General features: G+C 42.4%; 1 long non-coding RNA gene across 1 annotated transcript in view; it reads right to left on the minus strand.

Moving 5' to 3' along the window:
* Positions 1-2,683: 2,683 nt before the first annotated feature.
* Positions 2,684-17,118, minus strand: part of LOC132812224 (uncharacterized) — a 42,453-nt gene continuing 28,018 nt past the window's right edge. Inside the window, exon 2 of the long non-coding RNA XR_009643529.1 lies at positions 2,684-3,486. This is a non-coding gene — a long non-coding RNA (uncharacterized LOC132812224). The remainder of the gene's footprint in view (positions 3,487-17,118) is intronic.

A 17,118-nucleotide genomic window follows, 5' to 3' on the forward strand; every position in this document is an offset into this window, starting at 1 on the left:
GTGTGTGTGTGTGTGTGTGTGTGATGGTTACAGAAAATCATGCAATATTCAGAAAACAAGACGCCTTCAGCTCCTGAACCAGTCTGTCTCCATGTGCAGCAAGACCTGGACAACATTCAGGTTTGTTCTGTTGAAGTGTTGGTAGCATTCATGTAACAGGACTGCTGGACACATGGAACAGAATGCTGGCCTTGTTAATGAAACGCACCTCACCAGAACAACTGATAGGAATCTGAAGTATTAAAGTTAACCATTCGACCCAATCTGATTTCTAAAGCAGTTTCAAGCGAGACTCTCCCTTTGTCCTATGCTCCTGACCTCTTGACAACATCATGAACCTTTCCTGAGTGCTTTTCCAGTGCTGTTTAAAAGTCACATATGGAAAGCTGTGTACAATAATCTGAAAGGAAAAGTCGTCATGCTCATGAGAACCCTGTCATTTTTTTTTGGTATCTAAAGACAAAAGAAATGTAGAAGCTAGCATCAAGGGTAAGGAATCAAAACAGCTCCATCATGTGATAAGATCGTGGATGATCTGATTGTGCCTCAATCACACATTCCTCCTTTGCCCTGACAATGTTGGTGCATCACTCTTAGTCAAAAATCTGCCTGCCTCTGTTTTAAGAATATTTAATGTCTTATTCCCCAATGCTATCTGGGAAGATAATTGTACAAAGACACAACACTCTGAGAGGATGACACCAAATCGCCATCTTCTTAATAGAGTCATTTTCCAGTTTTATTAGGCCGTCCACTCATGGTAATCTCTCACAGAAGCTGAAATATTGTTTTAGAATTCAACTTGAAAAGACTACTTGGAATATTCTGAGGTTAAACAAGATCACATGTTGTTCACCTAAAGCCAAGCTGATCCAGAGCCAGTCATTTCAAGATTTCCTCTTGCAATAAATGCTCCTCACAAGAGTCAACTGCGTGTATCTTCTCTGGACAGCATTTCATATATTTCATATCACTGAGGCCATCGCTCTCTCGATGTGTTTACACCGCTACATTGCAAATCTGTAGAAAATCGACCATACTTTTAAATGTATTCTGTTTCAGAACGTTTCAACATTTGTTTCAGCTCCCTAAAAATTTGATGTGCTCGTAAAGTTTTTATTTTGTAATCCAGGTGCCTGTTTCCTCCATGCCTAAAGCCAATCTCTCCACTGAAATAATACACTACGCTTCCATTCAACTCACCAATATCTTTTAGCACTGATGGATTTTTCCTACTATGTTCCATACACCAGTATTTGACTGTTCACTTGACTCACCTTAATCTCCTATAGACTCATATCTTCATATCTTCCTTCTCGAACAGTTTCATGTTTGGATTCTTCCGTAATACAGACAGAATATTTGGCCAAAGAAATTCACTGTGGCCATATTGCAATGTAATTGACAATGAAATATTATTACACCATGTCTAAACTATAAATTTGAGACAATGCTAAAGTGTTTTGCATTCGCATCACTCAGTTCCATTACTTAAAATAGAGTCAGATGGTGGGGAATGTGTGTGGGTAGAATTGAGGAACCGTAAAGTTGAAAAACCGTAGTTGGAGTTATATACAGGTCTACAAATCGTAATCAGAAGCTGGGGCACATGATAGACGAGGAGATAGAAACAATATGTAGGAAAGGCAAAGTTACAGTGACTTCAGGGATTTCAATAGGCAGATGGACTGGGAAAATCAGTTGTAATGGTTTGCAAGGAAAGGAATTTGTTGAATGTCTACGAGATGGCTTTTTGGAGCAGCTTATGGTGAAGGCAATGAGGGAACGGGCAATACTAGAGTTAGAGCTGTGCAGTAAAGTAGACTTGATAAGGAAGCTTAAGGTGAAGGAACCTTCGGAGGCAGTAATCATAATATGATTGAACATACTCTTCAATTTGAGAGGGAGAAAGTAGAATCGGACTTAATATTCCAGCTGAATAAAGGCACCTTCAAAGACACAAGGGAGGAGCCGGGTAGAATTGACTGGGAGAGGAGCCAAGCAGGAAAGACAGGGGAACAATAATGGCAGGAGTTTCTTGGAGCAATTTAGGAGTCACAGCAGAGATTTATCCCGAGGTAAAAGATGCATTGTACAGCAAGGATGAGGCAACCATGGATGACTGGGACGGTCATGGCTAGGGTAAAAGAAAAATTGAAAGCAGATAACATACAAAAGGCAGCGGGAAACCAGAAGATTTGGAACCTTTCAAAGAAGAACAGATGGCAACAAAATAAGAAATAAGGACGGACAAGTTTAAATATGAGGTTAAGCTATCCAACGATATAAAGGTCAACTGTAAGAGTTTCTTTCGATATATAAAGGGCAAAAGAGAAGCAGAAGTGGGTATTTGGGCACTGGAAAATGACGCTGGAGAGAGAGTTGTGTGGAACAAATAATAGATGAGAAACTGAATAACTATTAAGAGAGTTGGCAAAGAAGTGGCAGATGGAGTACAACTTGGGAAAGTGCGAGGTGATGCACATTAGTAGGAACAAGACAGGCATGGACTACTTCATAAGTGGAGAGAAAAATCAGAAGTCTGAAGTGCAAAGAGAGTTGCGAGTTCCAGACCAGGATTGTCTTTAAATAAACTTGCAGGTTGAGTCAGCAATTAGGAAGGTGTTGTATCTGGCGCACAGTGTGTTTGAAATCTTATATTCAACAAAAGAACTGAGTTAACTCTTTCAAACAATATTTGTTTATTGAACACATTTAATATTATAACAGTAAAATGTATTGTAATACAATGATAAACGCTACAAATGATCTTATGCTTGAACGTAACTTTGGATGATCGCAAACCACCCCACTAGAAGTTGACCGGGCTCGACTTGGTGATGTCTTCTTGTACTTCTGATGGTCTTGGAGGTGTGTTCTCTTTCCGTGGTTATTCTCGAGTTACTGCACTGTGTGGTGTTTTGTGGTGATTTTATCCTTCGAAGTCTGCACACCTTTTTGGGAAGGTAAGGAGGATCTGTCAATGGAATGATCAGGTTCATTTACCCTGATCAATCAGACTCAACCATTGTTTGGCTCAAGGGCAATATTCCCTTGTCACATTCAGGTCCAACTTCAGGTGAGTATTACAGGGTCTGGAGCTGTCAGGCTTGTTTGCAAACCATCTGTGTGTAACTGCAGCCTGTCTAGATTCTGCAGCATGTTGATTACCATAGAGACTTTAGTCAAAGTTGGGATCCATTTCCCCGTATGCATTAATCATTGTTCATTTTTGTAACTCCATGGTTAATCTATTATTGCCCATCGTAAGATTATTCTTTCAGGTGGTCCGCCCGGTCAGAAAGGCAAATACAGTGATGGCATTTATTTTGAGAGGACTTGAATATTAAAGCAGAGTTGGATTTCTGAGGCTCGATAAGACTCTGGTCAGACCACATTGGAGTATTGTGTACCGTTTTGTGCCCATAACTAAGGAAGGTTGTACAGTCCCTGGAGTGTGTTCAGAGGAGATTCACAAAAATGGTCCTGGGAATGAAAAGCTTAACATATGAGGTCTCTAGGTCTATACTCGCTGGAGTTTATAAGGATGAAGGGGGATCTAATTGAAGCATACAGAATACTGGTTGCCTGGTCAGAGTGGATGTTGGGAAGGTACTTCCACTGTTAGGAGAGAAAGGACCCAAGGACATAGCCTGAGAGTCAAGAGAAGATCTTTTATAACGGAGATAAGGAGAAATGCCTTCTGTCTGAGAGTGGCGAATCTATGGTCGAATGGCAGTTTCCTTCCCTAAAGGACATTAGTGAACCAGGTGAGTTTTTCTTGGCAATCGATTCATAACCACCATCCGTCCCTTAATTCCAGATTTGAAGTCACACTCCGCCATTTGCTGTGGCAGGGTTTGAACCCAGAATACCAGAAAATTATCTGGGTTTATCATATAAGAATACAGTTATAACACCACGAGGCCACTGGCTTGCCCAATCCTCCACAGTGTGACTAACTTGTGCAGTATGATATGCCCCATGATTTGCTTTCATGTTATCTTTTACTTCCTTATCAAGATATGAATGACTTTTCCCCGTTATGCAATTCCTCTTCGGTCTTTAGTATCTCCTTAATTATTTGCCAAATTTGTTCAGCTGTCCCGTCTTTGACTGTTCTTTTCTCCCCCCAGTCCACACAGGTCAAATACTTCTTTAGGCCAGTATAATTATCATTGCCTAACCCTAACACTCTCATGTATGACTCAGTCTTCACTCTTTCAATCTGAATGTGAAACTCCAGCATGTTGTGGTTACTCTTTCCAAGGCAAAGCTCATCCACCAATCCTTCCCTGTTACATAATATCAAATCAAAATTAGCCTATTCTCTGGTTGGTTCCATGACATCCTGCTCGCAGAAATAGTCTCTCATACTGTCCATGAATCTTTATTCGAAGATATCTTTGTCGAAATAATTAACTGAGTCAATTTGCGTGTTCAAACCACCCATAGTTACTGTTGTGCCCTTGTTACAAACCCTCACTCTTTTCTCCCTCAGAAGTACTTTTGCGGGACAGTGGCTGAAAATTCCTCTTCCCAAGAGGTTTCTTCTCTTGCTTTTATTTGCACTGAGACGGATTTCAAATATTGTTTTGGCACAAAACACTTTGAAAAGGTCTGAGTTCCCACTCACACGAACAAGGGTTTATTTTCTTTTCACTAACCACATTTCACAGTAAATATCGACGATTTAAGAGGGCTAAAAGTGGTCATGAGATATCTTTAGCAAACAGGGTTGAGGGAAATACCATAAACTTTGTTTTCACCTATAAGGAGCAAGAGGGTAACAATATGAATGATTGGCCCACACAAAGAAAAAGGAAGAAAGTTATGCATAGAGTCAGAGAAAATGGGTGAGATTCTTAACGAGTTCTTTGCATCTATATTCACCAAGGAGAGGGACATGATGGATTTTCAGGTTAAGGATAGATCTTTGAGTACTCTGGGTCAAGTCGACATAAAGACGGAGGAGGTTTTGGATATTCTAAAAGGTATTAATGTAGACAAGCCCCTAGGTCTGGGTGGGGTCTACCACATGTTACTCAGGGAATTGAGAGAGGAAATAAGTGGGATTTTTAACATATATCTTTGCAGGATCCTTGAACATAGATCAGCGAGCTTGACATCAGTGGTAGGGAAGCTGCTGGAGAAGATACTGAGGGACTTGAGTAGGGTGGTTTGTTAGGGTCTGCACAGTAGGCTGATGAAGTAGGTGAAGTAGCATGGGTTTCAGGGTGTTCTATCTAGATGGATAGAGAAATGGCTGGGCAACATGAGACGGAAAGTAGTAGCTTAAGGGGATTTCTCAAAATGGGGACCTATGACCAGTGTTGTGCAACAGCAATCTGTGCTGGTACCACTGTTGCTTGTGATATATATCAATGATTTGGAAGAAAGTATCGGTCGCCTGATTAGCAAGGTTGCAGATGACACCAAGTTTGTTGGGAGTAGCAGATATTGTAGGGGTCTCTCAAAGAATACAGCAGAATATAGATAGATTGGGGAGATGGGCACAGAAATGGCAGACGGAGTTCAATCTGTGCAACTGCGAGGTCATGCATTTTGAAAGATCCAGTTCAAGCGTGAACTATACAGTAAACAGAAAAGTCCTGGGGAAAATTGGCTTACAGCAAGATCTGGGTGTTCGGGTCCATTGTTTCCTGAAGATGCCAACACACGTGAGTAAAGTTTTAAAGGCAGCATATGGCCAGCTTTCCTTCATTGGATCAGGTGTTGAGTACAAGCGTTGGCAGGTCATGTTACAGTTATATACGACATTGGTTTGGCCGCATTTGGAATACTGTATATAGTTCTGATCACCGCATTAACAAAAGGATGTGCATGCTTTGAACAGAGTGCAGAGTAGGTTCACCAGGAGATTGCCTAGGATGGAGGGTGCTGGTTATGGAAAGAGGTTGGGTAGATTAGGATTATTTTAATTATAAAGACAAAGGTTGAGGGGGACCTAATTTAGGTCTACAAAGTCAAGAGAGATAGAGACAGGGTGGATGCCAAGCTTTCCTGCCAGATTGTGAACTCATGACCCCTAGTGATTGAGTTCCAAAGTGAGAGGGGAAACATTTAGGGTCTGAGGGATATATGTGGGAAGTTCTTTACACATAGGGTGGTGGCAGCCTGGAATACGTTGCCAGTGGAGGTGGTAGGGGCAGGAACGATAGGATCTGCCAGATTCATGAATAGGCAGGGAGCAGAGGGATACAGGCCCTTAGAAAATAGGTGGCAGGTATGGAAAATAGGGGATCTGGATCAGCGCAGGCTTGGAGGTCCGAAGGGTCTGTTCCTGTGTTGGAATGTTCTTTGTTCTTTATCATTCATTCTAAAAATTACAAGTTTTCAAATAATTGTATGCTACAATTTTATAATATAAAACATTTTTTTTATTTGACAGTGCATGTCAAATTATTGTCATTGCTAAATTGGAGTCACAGAGTCATAGGGATGTACCGCATGAAAACAGACCCTTCCATCCAACTTGTCCATGCCGACCAGATATCCCAACTCAATCTAGTCCCACCTGCCAGCACTCGGCCCATATCCCTCTAAACACTTTCTATTCATATACCCATCCAGACGCCATCTAAATGTTGCAATTCTACCAACCTTCACCACTTCCTCTTGCAGTTCACTCCATAATCGTACCAACCTGTGTGTGAAAAAGTTGCCCCTTATGTCACTTTTATATTTTTCCATCCCAACCTAAACCTATGCCCTCTCGTTCTGGACTCCCCCACACCAGGGAAAATATCTTATCTATTTCCTCATTTATTCCCCTCATGATTTTATAAACCTCTGTTCGGTCACTCCCTCAGCAGCCGACATTCCAGGGAAAATATCCCTAACCTATTCACCCTCCACCTATAGCTCAAACACTCCAACCTTGGCAACATCCTTGTAAATCTTATCAGAACCCTTTCAAGTTTCACAACATCCTACCGATAGGAAGGAGACCAGAATTGCACACAATATTCCAAAAGTGGCCTAACCAACTTCCTGTACAGCCGCAACACGACCTTCGAACCACTGTACTCAATGCTATTATCAATTAAGGAAACCATACCAAATGCCTTCTTCACTGTCTTATCTATTTGTGACTCGACTTTCAAGGAACAAGGAACCTGCACTCCAAGTTCTCTTTGTTCAGCAACTCTCCCTTGGACCTCACAATTAAGAACATAGCTCCTGCTAAGATTTGCTTTCCCAAAATGAGGCATCTCGCGTTTAACTAAATTAAACTCTATCTAACACTCCTCAGCCCATTGGCCCACCTGATCAAAATCCCGTTGTAATCTGAAGTAACCTTCTTCGCTGTCCACTACACCTTCAATTTGGGTGTCATCAGCACATTTACTGACAATACCTCTTATAATCACATGCAAATCATTTATATGAATGACTAAAAGTAGTGGACCCACCATCGATCCTTGTGACAGTCCACTGGTCACATGCCACCAATCTAAAAAACAACTCTCCACCACCACCCTCTGTCTGCTACTTTTAGCCAGTTCTGTATCCAAATGACTAGTTCTCCCTGTACTCCATGAGATCTAACCTTGCTAACCAGTCTCCCATGGGGAACCTTATTGAATGCCTTACTGAAGTCCATATAGATCACATCCACTGCTCTGCCCTCATCAATCAACTTTGTTACTTCTGCAAAAAACTCAGTCAGGTTTGTGAGACATGATTTCACCTGCACAAAGCCATTTTGACTCTCACTGATCAGTCCTTGCCTTTCCAAATACATGTACATTCTGTCCCTCAGGATTCCCTCCAACAACTTGCCCACCACTGATGTCAGGCTCACTGGTCTATAGTTACTTGGCTGGTTCTTACCACCTTTCTTAAACAGTGGCACCACTTTCGCCAACCTCCAGTCTTCTGGCATAGCGCCTGTGACTGTCAATGTTACAAGTATCTCAGTAAGAGGCTCACCAGTCACTTCCCTAGCTTCCCACAGAGTTGTCGGGTAAATCTGATCGATCAGGTCCTGGGGATTTATCCACTTTTATGCATTTCAAGACATCTGCACTTCTCCCTCTGTAATAAGGACATTTTTCAAGATGTCACCATCTATTTCTCTGTATTTCGACATCTCCCACGTCTTTCTCCTGAGTAAACACTGATACAAAATATTCGTTTAGTATCACCCCCATCTCCTGCGGCTCCACACAAAGGCACATTACTGATCTTTGAGGGCTCTATTCTCTCTCTATTTAACCTTTTGTCCTTAATATATTTGTAAAATCCTTTTGCTTCACCGTAGATCTATTTGCCAAAGATATCTCATGTCGCCTTTTTGACTTCCTAATTTCCCTTTTTAGTATACTCCAACTTCCTTTATACTCTTCTAAGGATTCAAACGATCTATCCTACCTGTACCTGACATATGCTTCCTTCGTTTTCTTAACTAGACCCTCAATTTCTTTGTCATTCAGCACTCTATATAACTACCAGCCTTTCCTTTCACCCTAACAAGAATATACTGTCTCTGGACTCTCGTTATCTCATTTCTGTACGGTTTCCATTTTCCAGCCATCCCTTTCCCCGCGTACATCTGCCACCATCAGCTTTGAATGTTCTTGCCTAATAACGTCAAAATGGGCCTTTCTCCAATTTAGAGCTTCAACTTTAAGTTCTGGTCTATCCTTTTCCATTGTTATTTTAAAACTAAGAGAATTGTTGGCAAATAGCTGAAGCTCACACATTTCAGTGAGATTAAATCAATTGATTATATTTAAATGTGTAAGAATAATAAGAAGATTTGATTATTCAATCATTTTCACATATGCAATCAGTTTGCAAATGAAAGAGCAACAATGTATGTATTTGAATACTGAGATTCAATGTGTAATTGCAATCAGCAAAATAGTCAGACAACATGTTCTTTTTCGATACTAAGCAACATATGCATTTTTTAATCTTGAATCATAAAAGTTGTTTGCTTTTAAAATTTAATTCTATCAATGTAGAAACAATGTAATTGTTTTCAGAGATGGTGCAGTTATTGTTCAGTTGAATAATTTTAGCTCATATCTGATTATTTCCCAATTCACAAACATGGCAAACTCCTGATTATTGCTCAGGTCAATAAACCCATCACTTTACATCATGACCGAGATTAAAAGAGGATTTCAAAAGGCCTGAATTCGGGTACAGTGCTACTGGACCTTACAGCTGCCTGTGGCACTAAGTGAGACACTGGCCTGCTCCTGAAGCTGACCAGAAAGTTTCCAAACTGGGTCAGGGAAGTCATTCAAACATTCCCTCACAGAGATCCATTGGGAATGCAATTTGGACAGGAGGAAACTAGCCAACAGGTTATCACTACTCTCAGTGCAGGTGCAAATGCTTTCCAAATTAGATACCAGTGACTGACCAGGAACCAGATGTTACAAATTCGTCCTCATTAACAGCCTGGCCCAGGGACCTGATGTATGGACATGGAGTGTCAGAATCACACCACACAGATTACTTATGGTGATTCATCTGGCTTGTCCCCCAGACTCCATAACATCTGCCCTCTGGATCAGATACTGGGTGAAAACGTTCACAATTGACAATCTTCTGCAGCATCTTCTGTGTCACAGTGAACCCTCTGAAACTATATCCAATAAATTAACCTTCATGTTTACCAGTATAAAATAAAATTGTACATGTCTGTGGATGGTCAGATACTAATTCATAGGCCACCCAGCAGAATGTCTCTGAAGAAACCAGGAGCAAATAGCAAGCCAAGAATCACTTTAACAACTGAACTTGGTGGATATTTTCTGGTCGAGGTAACCACACATATTGTGCTGACACTCAGGTGAATATAACAATGCACACCATAACTGGAAGTCTTGGTCTTAACGCCCCTCCACAGCTTTCTGACTTCACACACCTCACTCCCGGTACACCTCACTCCCTCAAACATTCACCAATTGATGAGAATCCACAAACTGAGTGAAAGTTGGCACATAAAACAGTACAGCATATTAGAGACCTTCATCCCTCCATGTTCTGCTGGCCTTTTTATCCTACTCTAAGATCAGACTATCCTCCATAACCTTCAATGTAATAACTTCCATGTGCCATTCCAAGAGTCTTCTTAACTATCCCTAATGTATCTGACTCTACAACCACTGCTGGCGGTGCGTTCCTGAATATTCTCTGAATAAAGAACCTACCTCTGACATCTCTTCTAAACCTTCCTCCAGTCAACTTAAAGTCAAGCCCCTTGGTGATAGCCATTTCTGCCATGGGAAAAGGCTCTGGCTATCCACTTTGTCTAAGTCTCTCAACATCATGTACACCTCTATCAAGTCACCGCTCATCTTTCTTCGCTTCAATTAAAAAAAAACCCTCACTCCTTCGACCTTTCTTCCAAAGACATATCCGCCTGTGAAGGGCTTATGCTGAAACATCGACGCTCCTCTACCTCAGATGCGGCCTGACCTGTTATGCTTTCCCAGCGCCACACATTGACGTACATAAATTAATTGGCCACAAGAATATGTCAGGGGCAAGGAATCCTGCAGAAATAACTCACTTCACTCACTCCAAAAGCCTGTCCCTCCATCGATAAGACACATGTTGAATATGGGTGTAATGAAATACTACCCCCCCCCCCCATTTCCCTGGGTGAGTTCAGCTTTACCCCTCCATCTACTGAAACTAAGTAGCAGCAATTCTTGCCATCTACACGCTGCTCTGCAGAAATTTCCCAAGGCTCCTTACAACGTACCTCTGAAGTCCGACCATCAAGAGGGACAAGGGAAGCAGATACATGGTACCCTCACCATGTTTGCATTTTGTTCCAAGGCACCCACCATCCCAATACTTATTGGGTAGTATATTGCTGTTCCTTCAGTGTCACTGTTTCAAGGTCCCTCCCGAATGGTATTGGAAGTCTAACTACAACACATGGACTGCAGTGGTTCAGTGCAGCACCTCCCCACCACCTTCTCAAGGACAACAAGGGACTGACAATAAACACTGACCCAATCATATTCTATGAATAAATAAAAATGAAAAATATTGTCCAAACATGCACAATGCTGGACACTATGCTTTAGGTTTTGTGACCTCAGGCTGGTTGGGTTCAGTCCATAACTTGCTTGTTGTGAACAGCTGAAAGGATAACCTGTCAGTCTCTCAGAGGCATGGCCTACATACCGAGCATCACACAGACATTGACATTTACACCCAACATTACTGAGCTCTGAGACAGACATAAGCAATTCAAAATGTATTCATATCTGACTGACATGTTTAAACGCGCAGTGACATTGTTACCACAAAAATGATTATGAATGAATATTACCAGGGAGAAAATGAGGACTAGAGATGCTGAAGATCAAAGTAAAAAAATGTGGTTCTGAAAAAGCACAGCCGTTCAGGCAGCATCTGAGGAGCAAGAGAGTCGACTATTGGTTAACAACATTAATACAAAGGAAAATAATTGCATATTTTCAAAGTTCTTGCACTTAATAATAATGTGGTCTTGGGTGTGGGAATGAGATTCATCATTCCAATGTTCCTTTTTGTGAGTTGGGCACTGTTTTCATTATATTGTTGTTATAACAGTGTACAGAATAAATGGGTGGATTTTGTGCATATTGGACAATCTAAAAGTTGGTATTATGAAAGGACGTCGGACCTTCAGTAAAGAGACTTTGCTGTTAATGGTTAGAACAATGCTGCAAACATTTACACAGAGATTTCCAACTCAGGTCATAAACAAGGACGTTGGGCTGGGATCATCCGGTGCATCGATGGAGCTGCACAATTCTGTTTGTATATTGACATTGTGGGGCTAACATACACTGGATATGGTTTATGCGGGACTCAATGTAAGATGCCATCACTTTTATAACACCTTCATTCAGGATCGAGTGCAAGGTGCAGAATTACAGAGATTAGGAGGCACACAGAAGAGATATACTTGCAAGACATGGCTATTTACAGGTCATTTTTACAAATGTTGAACTGCATCTGGACCAGCGCCATGTGCTAGTCCATTGACCAGTCTGCCCCACACACCACTCCCCGTTGTTCAGGTGTATCTCTAACCAGTCTATTTTGAGGGATTGTGTGAGTAACTGCTCAGCTCCAGTTTGGAAGCTCACTGGACAGATTTTGGCGATAGCCAGTGTTTTGGAGGTCGTGGTGAGGGCCAGTAACACAGTGTCTGAATTCAGGCTTTTTCTCAAAGTCATTGTCAACAGCTTTGCTGCCTGCAAGATGGTGTGTTCGCTGAACATGAATCAGCTGTTTACTTCAGTCACTGAATTGTGCAATAATTAGGTGTGCGCTCTGGTAAATCAATTATTGTTCACTTCAATTGTTTCCAACTGAAAAACTGATGTTTGGTTCAATTAAAATATGTAAGAAATAAAGTGACATTAACTCTTCACTATACAATATATAAATTGACCTTTTATATATTCTCACAGACTAATCAAATAACAATCAGATATTGTCTGGAAAGCAAGATAATGTGAACAGGACAATGTCCCAGGTAACATCACCATCCTCTCTGGTAGGTTCTGTCCCACTGAATTGACACAGCCAGGCAGAAGAGGGCAGCTCCTTGGCATATAGTCAGTATAGGGCCGCATGGTGGCTCTGTGGTTAGCACTGCTGCCTCACAGTATCAGGGATCTACGTTCGATTCAAGACTTGGGCAAGTGCCTATGTGGAGTTTACACATTACCCCCGTGTCGGCGGGGGGTTCCTCCCACAGTCCAAAGATGTGCAGCTCAGGTGAATTAGCCATTGATTGCTCTTTGGAGGGTTGGTGTGGACTGGTTGGCACGAAAGGTCTGTTCCCATACTGCAGGGAATCTAATATAATCATATCGCTCAGCATTGATGCTGGATCCTGCGGCAGCTAGACTGCTCTGCGGCAGGTTATGGGGAACCAATAAAAGGGAAACCTATAATTGACCACATCATCACCGATCTGCCTGCTGCAGATACACCCCTCCATTTCATATATCGGTAACAATGGTCTCTGCACAGTCCTTATGGGGAGCAAGGGCTAACTTCACATTTTCCAGACACTCCTCACCATGACATGCACTGAAAGGTACAGACTTTAAACGGAGTAAGCAACTAAGGACGATGCATCCATGAACTACAATGGCCCATCGGAAGCAGCAGAAACATGTTCTGCACAACTCATACAGTCCACTTCGTGGACCGACATAGCTCCCTCTGTACAGTAACTGGACATGGCCCGATATACCTCCCACTGTACAGTAACCATCACGGCCCGACATACCTCCCACTGTACAGTAACCATCACACCCCGACATACTTCCCACTGTACAGTAACCATCACGGCCCAACATACCTCCCACTGTACAGTAACCATCACGGCCTGACATACCTCCCACTGTACAGTAACCATCACGGCCAGACATACCTCCCACTGTACAGTATCCATCACACCCCGACATACCTCCCACTTTACAGTAACCATCACGGCCCGACATACCTCCCACTGTACAGTAACCATCACGGCCCGACATACCTCCCACTGTACAGTAACCATCACGGCCAGACATACCTCCCACTGTACAGTAACCATCACGGCCCGACATACCTCCCACTTTACAGTAACCATCACGGCCCGACATACCTCCCACTGTACAGTAACCATCACGGCCAGACATACCTCCCACTGTACAGTATCCATCACACCCCGACATACCTCCCACTTTACAGTAACCATCACGGCCCAACATACCTCCCACTGTACAGTAACCGTCACGGCCCGACATACCTCCCACTGTACAGTAACTGGGTCAGTGATGAGTGCAGAAGAACATGCTGGGAGCAGCAGCAGCCAGACCTAGAGAAGAGGGACAACCTGGAGAAACTCTTCCTGCCTTCAGCTGCAAAACGGGACGACTTGTATTCCGACAGCACAAGCAGCAAGTGATGGACAGAGCTCAGTGATCCCACTATCAATGGTTCAGATCTATCCCTGCAATCCTGCCACATGCAGTTATAAAAGATAGTGGACAATGAAAGAGACCACTGGAGGAGGAGGCTGCTGCTCTCCAACAATGAAATCACCCATTATTGGGGAGCCCAGCACAGCAGGAATAAAATAAAGCTGCTGCATTTGTAACAACTTTCACCAGATGGGCTGAGCAGATGATCCATTTCAGGCCCCTTCAGTAGGCCCCAGCATCACTGACCCCAATCTTCAGACAATTCGATTCACTCCGCACAATGTCAAGAAATGTCTGGGACACTGTAAACTGTGATTTATTTCCAGAGATTGGCAAATCTCGAGTCAAGCTGTTCTATTCCAGCAATAATACTGACACCTACCAACAATGTGATAAACTGCCCGCCTGTATCCTGTGAACAAAAAGCAAGGCCCTTGCGTTGCAGCAAGTCACTGACCCATCGGTGTACGATGGGTCTACCATGGAAATGTGATAGAAAGTGTCAGCAATAATGGGATCAATCAGCAATAATCTGCTCAGTGTCATTCAGGTAGTGACCCGTCAGGCTCACTCAGATCCTGAACCCACTGCAAGCTCAATTTAAAAGAGTGGAACTCCAAAGGGGCAGTGAGAGTAATTACTCTTAACATCGAGTCACCATTTAACAGCGTGTGACAATAGGAGCCCGAGTAAAACTATACTCAATCAGAATCTGGGGCAAGTACTCTTCTGGTGGGAATTATTCCCAACAACAATAATGCCTGTTCCCAGTGTGAGTAACTGGAACTCCAGGAAAGTTCTGCAGCTATTCCTCAGGAAAGAGAGTGTCTGAGGCTAAACTATTTCCAGCTGCTGCAATGACCCTCTCTCCATCATAAGGTCACACAGAGGAATGGTCACTGATTATACCATTCCTGAAACAGGCCATGCTGAAATGCAACAAGACCTGGAAAACATCCGGATTTTGTCTGACAAGCAGCAAGTAATGCTCACGACACTCAAACATGAGACAAATATATCACTAACGAATCAAACCATCATTCTTTGATTTTCAATAGCATTCCCATCACTGAGTTCCCATCACTGAGGCCCCAACACAGTGTCTATCAGCATCCCGGGTGCCATCATTGACTAGGAGTTGCCCTGAACTAACCATATTAATAACACTGCCTTTAAGAGCAGGTCAGAGGTTTAGAATTCATCTACTAACTCCCCAAAACCTGTGATGTTTATTCTTGCAATTTAATCTAAGGTCAAATTTCAGCTAATTTAATAACTATCACTTCCACGGCTATCCATCCATTTCCCACTGATGCGCAGCAATACCAGCGTATACTGCTCCAGTACCTTCTCAACTCACTGCCATCTAGAAGATCTAAGGCAGCAGAGACTTTGGAAAACCAGCTATCTGCGAGCTCACTCCTTCATATGATCAGATGTGATGAGGTTGGCTCATGAATTTACAATTCCGTACTCCTAAGATCACAAAAATCAGTCAAAATGCAGCGAGACTTGGACAGCAGCCAGGCTTCGGGGCTGACAAGTGACAAGTGACAAGTAACATCTGTGCCACATAAATGTCAAACAATGACCATCGTAATCATCTCATCAGCGCCATTCAACATTCAAAGGCAGTACCAATGATGAATCCATTGGCACTAACATTCTCAGGTTAATCCAAGACCATTTCAATGCTATGGTGAGAACATCAAATCAGAAGTTAGGAATCCTGCAGCAAGTAACTTTTCTCCTGGCTTGCCAAAGCCTGTCCAAAATCTCCAAGGTTCAAATCAGGAATATGATCAAATAATCTCCACTTGTTTGATGAGTGCAACTCCAGAAGCACTCAGTTTGACACGATTAAAGACTGAGCAGCCGAAATAAATGGTCCCCATCCACAACGACTCCCTCCCTCCACCGCGGATACTCAGCAGCAGGTATGAGTACATTGACATTTTCTCAGGTAGCACTGAGTCATTGCCATCTGGAAAGAAAAGGACAATATTTAGGGAATAGTGATCATAATTCATTTGGTTTTAACCTAAGTATTGCAAAGGACAAAGCGAGACTAAGAAGGCACTGTCTAACCTTGTTTCTTCAAGTAAACAGAAACAAGTAACAAGAAGATAAATCAGAATCAGAGCAGTGGCAGGTAGTCTGAGAGAAGATTAAAGTGGTTGTAAGAAAATGTGTTCTCAAATTGAAAAGGGTCAGGCAGCTAAATCCAGAGGCCCCTTGAAATCTAGGAATACAAAGACAGAACAGGAAACCTTACATCACACAATGGGAACGTAATACTACAGAATGCCAAGAGGAGTGCGGAATGTGGAGAAGGGAGATCCAAAACGAAATTAGAAAGCAACCAGTGTTTGTGAAATGATACTGTCAAAAAATATCAAGTCATCTTTAGCAAATTTCTTTTCAGACCAGAGAAGGAAAAGTAAAATAAGGACTATAAAAGGCAAGGAATATAAACTGTCGAATGTCTGTATATGGTTCTGAGTTTCAAATAAGGCTTAAAGGACCTCAACAATGGGGGCTATTATGATGGATCTGTGAGAGTTGTCTGAGAAGCCCATCTGACCCTTCTCGATGTTACTATATTCAGGGATGTGAGATCTGGTCATGGAGACAGGGTGGTAAGGATGGCAAGATTTGGGAAATTTTAATGACAAGAGAAATCGTCAGTTCAGTCAAAAAGAACAAGGAAGCACATCTAAGAGTTTGGGAACTGAAGACACTCAGAAGCCTCGAAAAACATGATAAAAGACAGGAAAAACGGAAAGAAAAAGAATTGGCTAGACGATAAAGCACGATGCAATGTCTTTATAAACAGGATTAAGGAAAACAAAGAGTGCGCCCGATCAAGGAAAAAGGAGGGAATTAATGCATGGAAGGGGGTTAAGTCTTTAATGAATACTTTGTATTGGTATTCACAAAGGAGGAGAACATGGTGGGTGGTGAATCAAGAGATGGATTAGATTAGATTACTTACAGTGTGGAAACAGGCCCTTCGGCCCAACAAGTCCACACCGACCCGCAACTCACCCATACCCCTACATTTACCCCTTATCTAACACTACGGGCAATTTAGCATGGCCAATTCACCTTACCTGCACATTTTTTAGACTGTAGGAGGAAACTGGAG

Source organism: Hemiscyllium ocellatum, unplaced genomic scaffold (assembly GCF_020745735.1).
Source record: "Hemiscyllium ocellatum isolate sHemOce1 unplaced genomic scaffold, sHemOce1.pat.X.cur. scaffold_262_pat_ctg1, whole genome shotgun sequence".
Taxonomy (NCBI): domain Eukaryota; kingdom Metazoa; phylum Chordata; class Chondrichthyes; order Orectolobiformes; family Hemiscylliidae; genus Hemiscyllium; species Hemiscyllium ocellatum.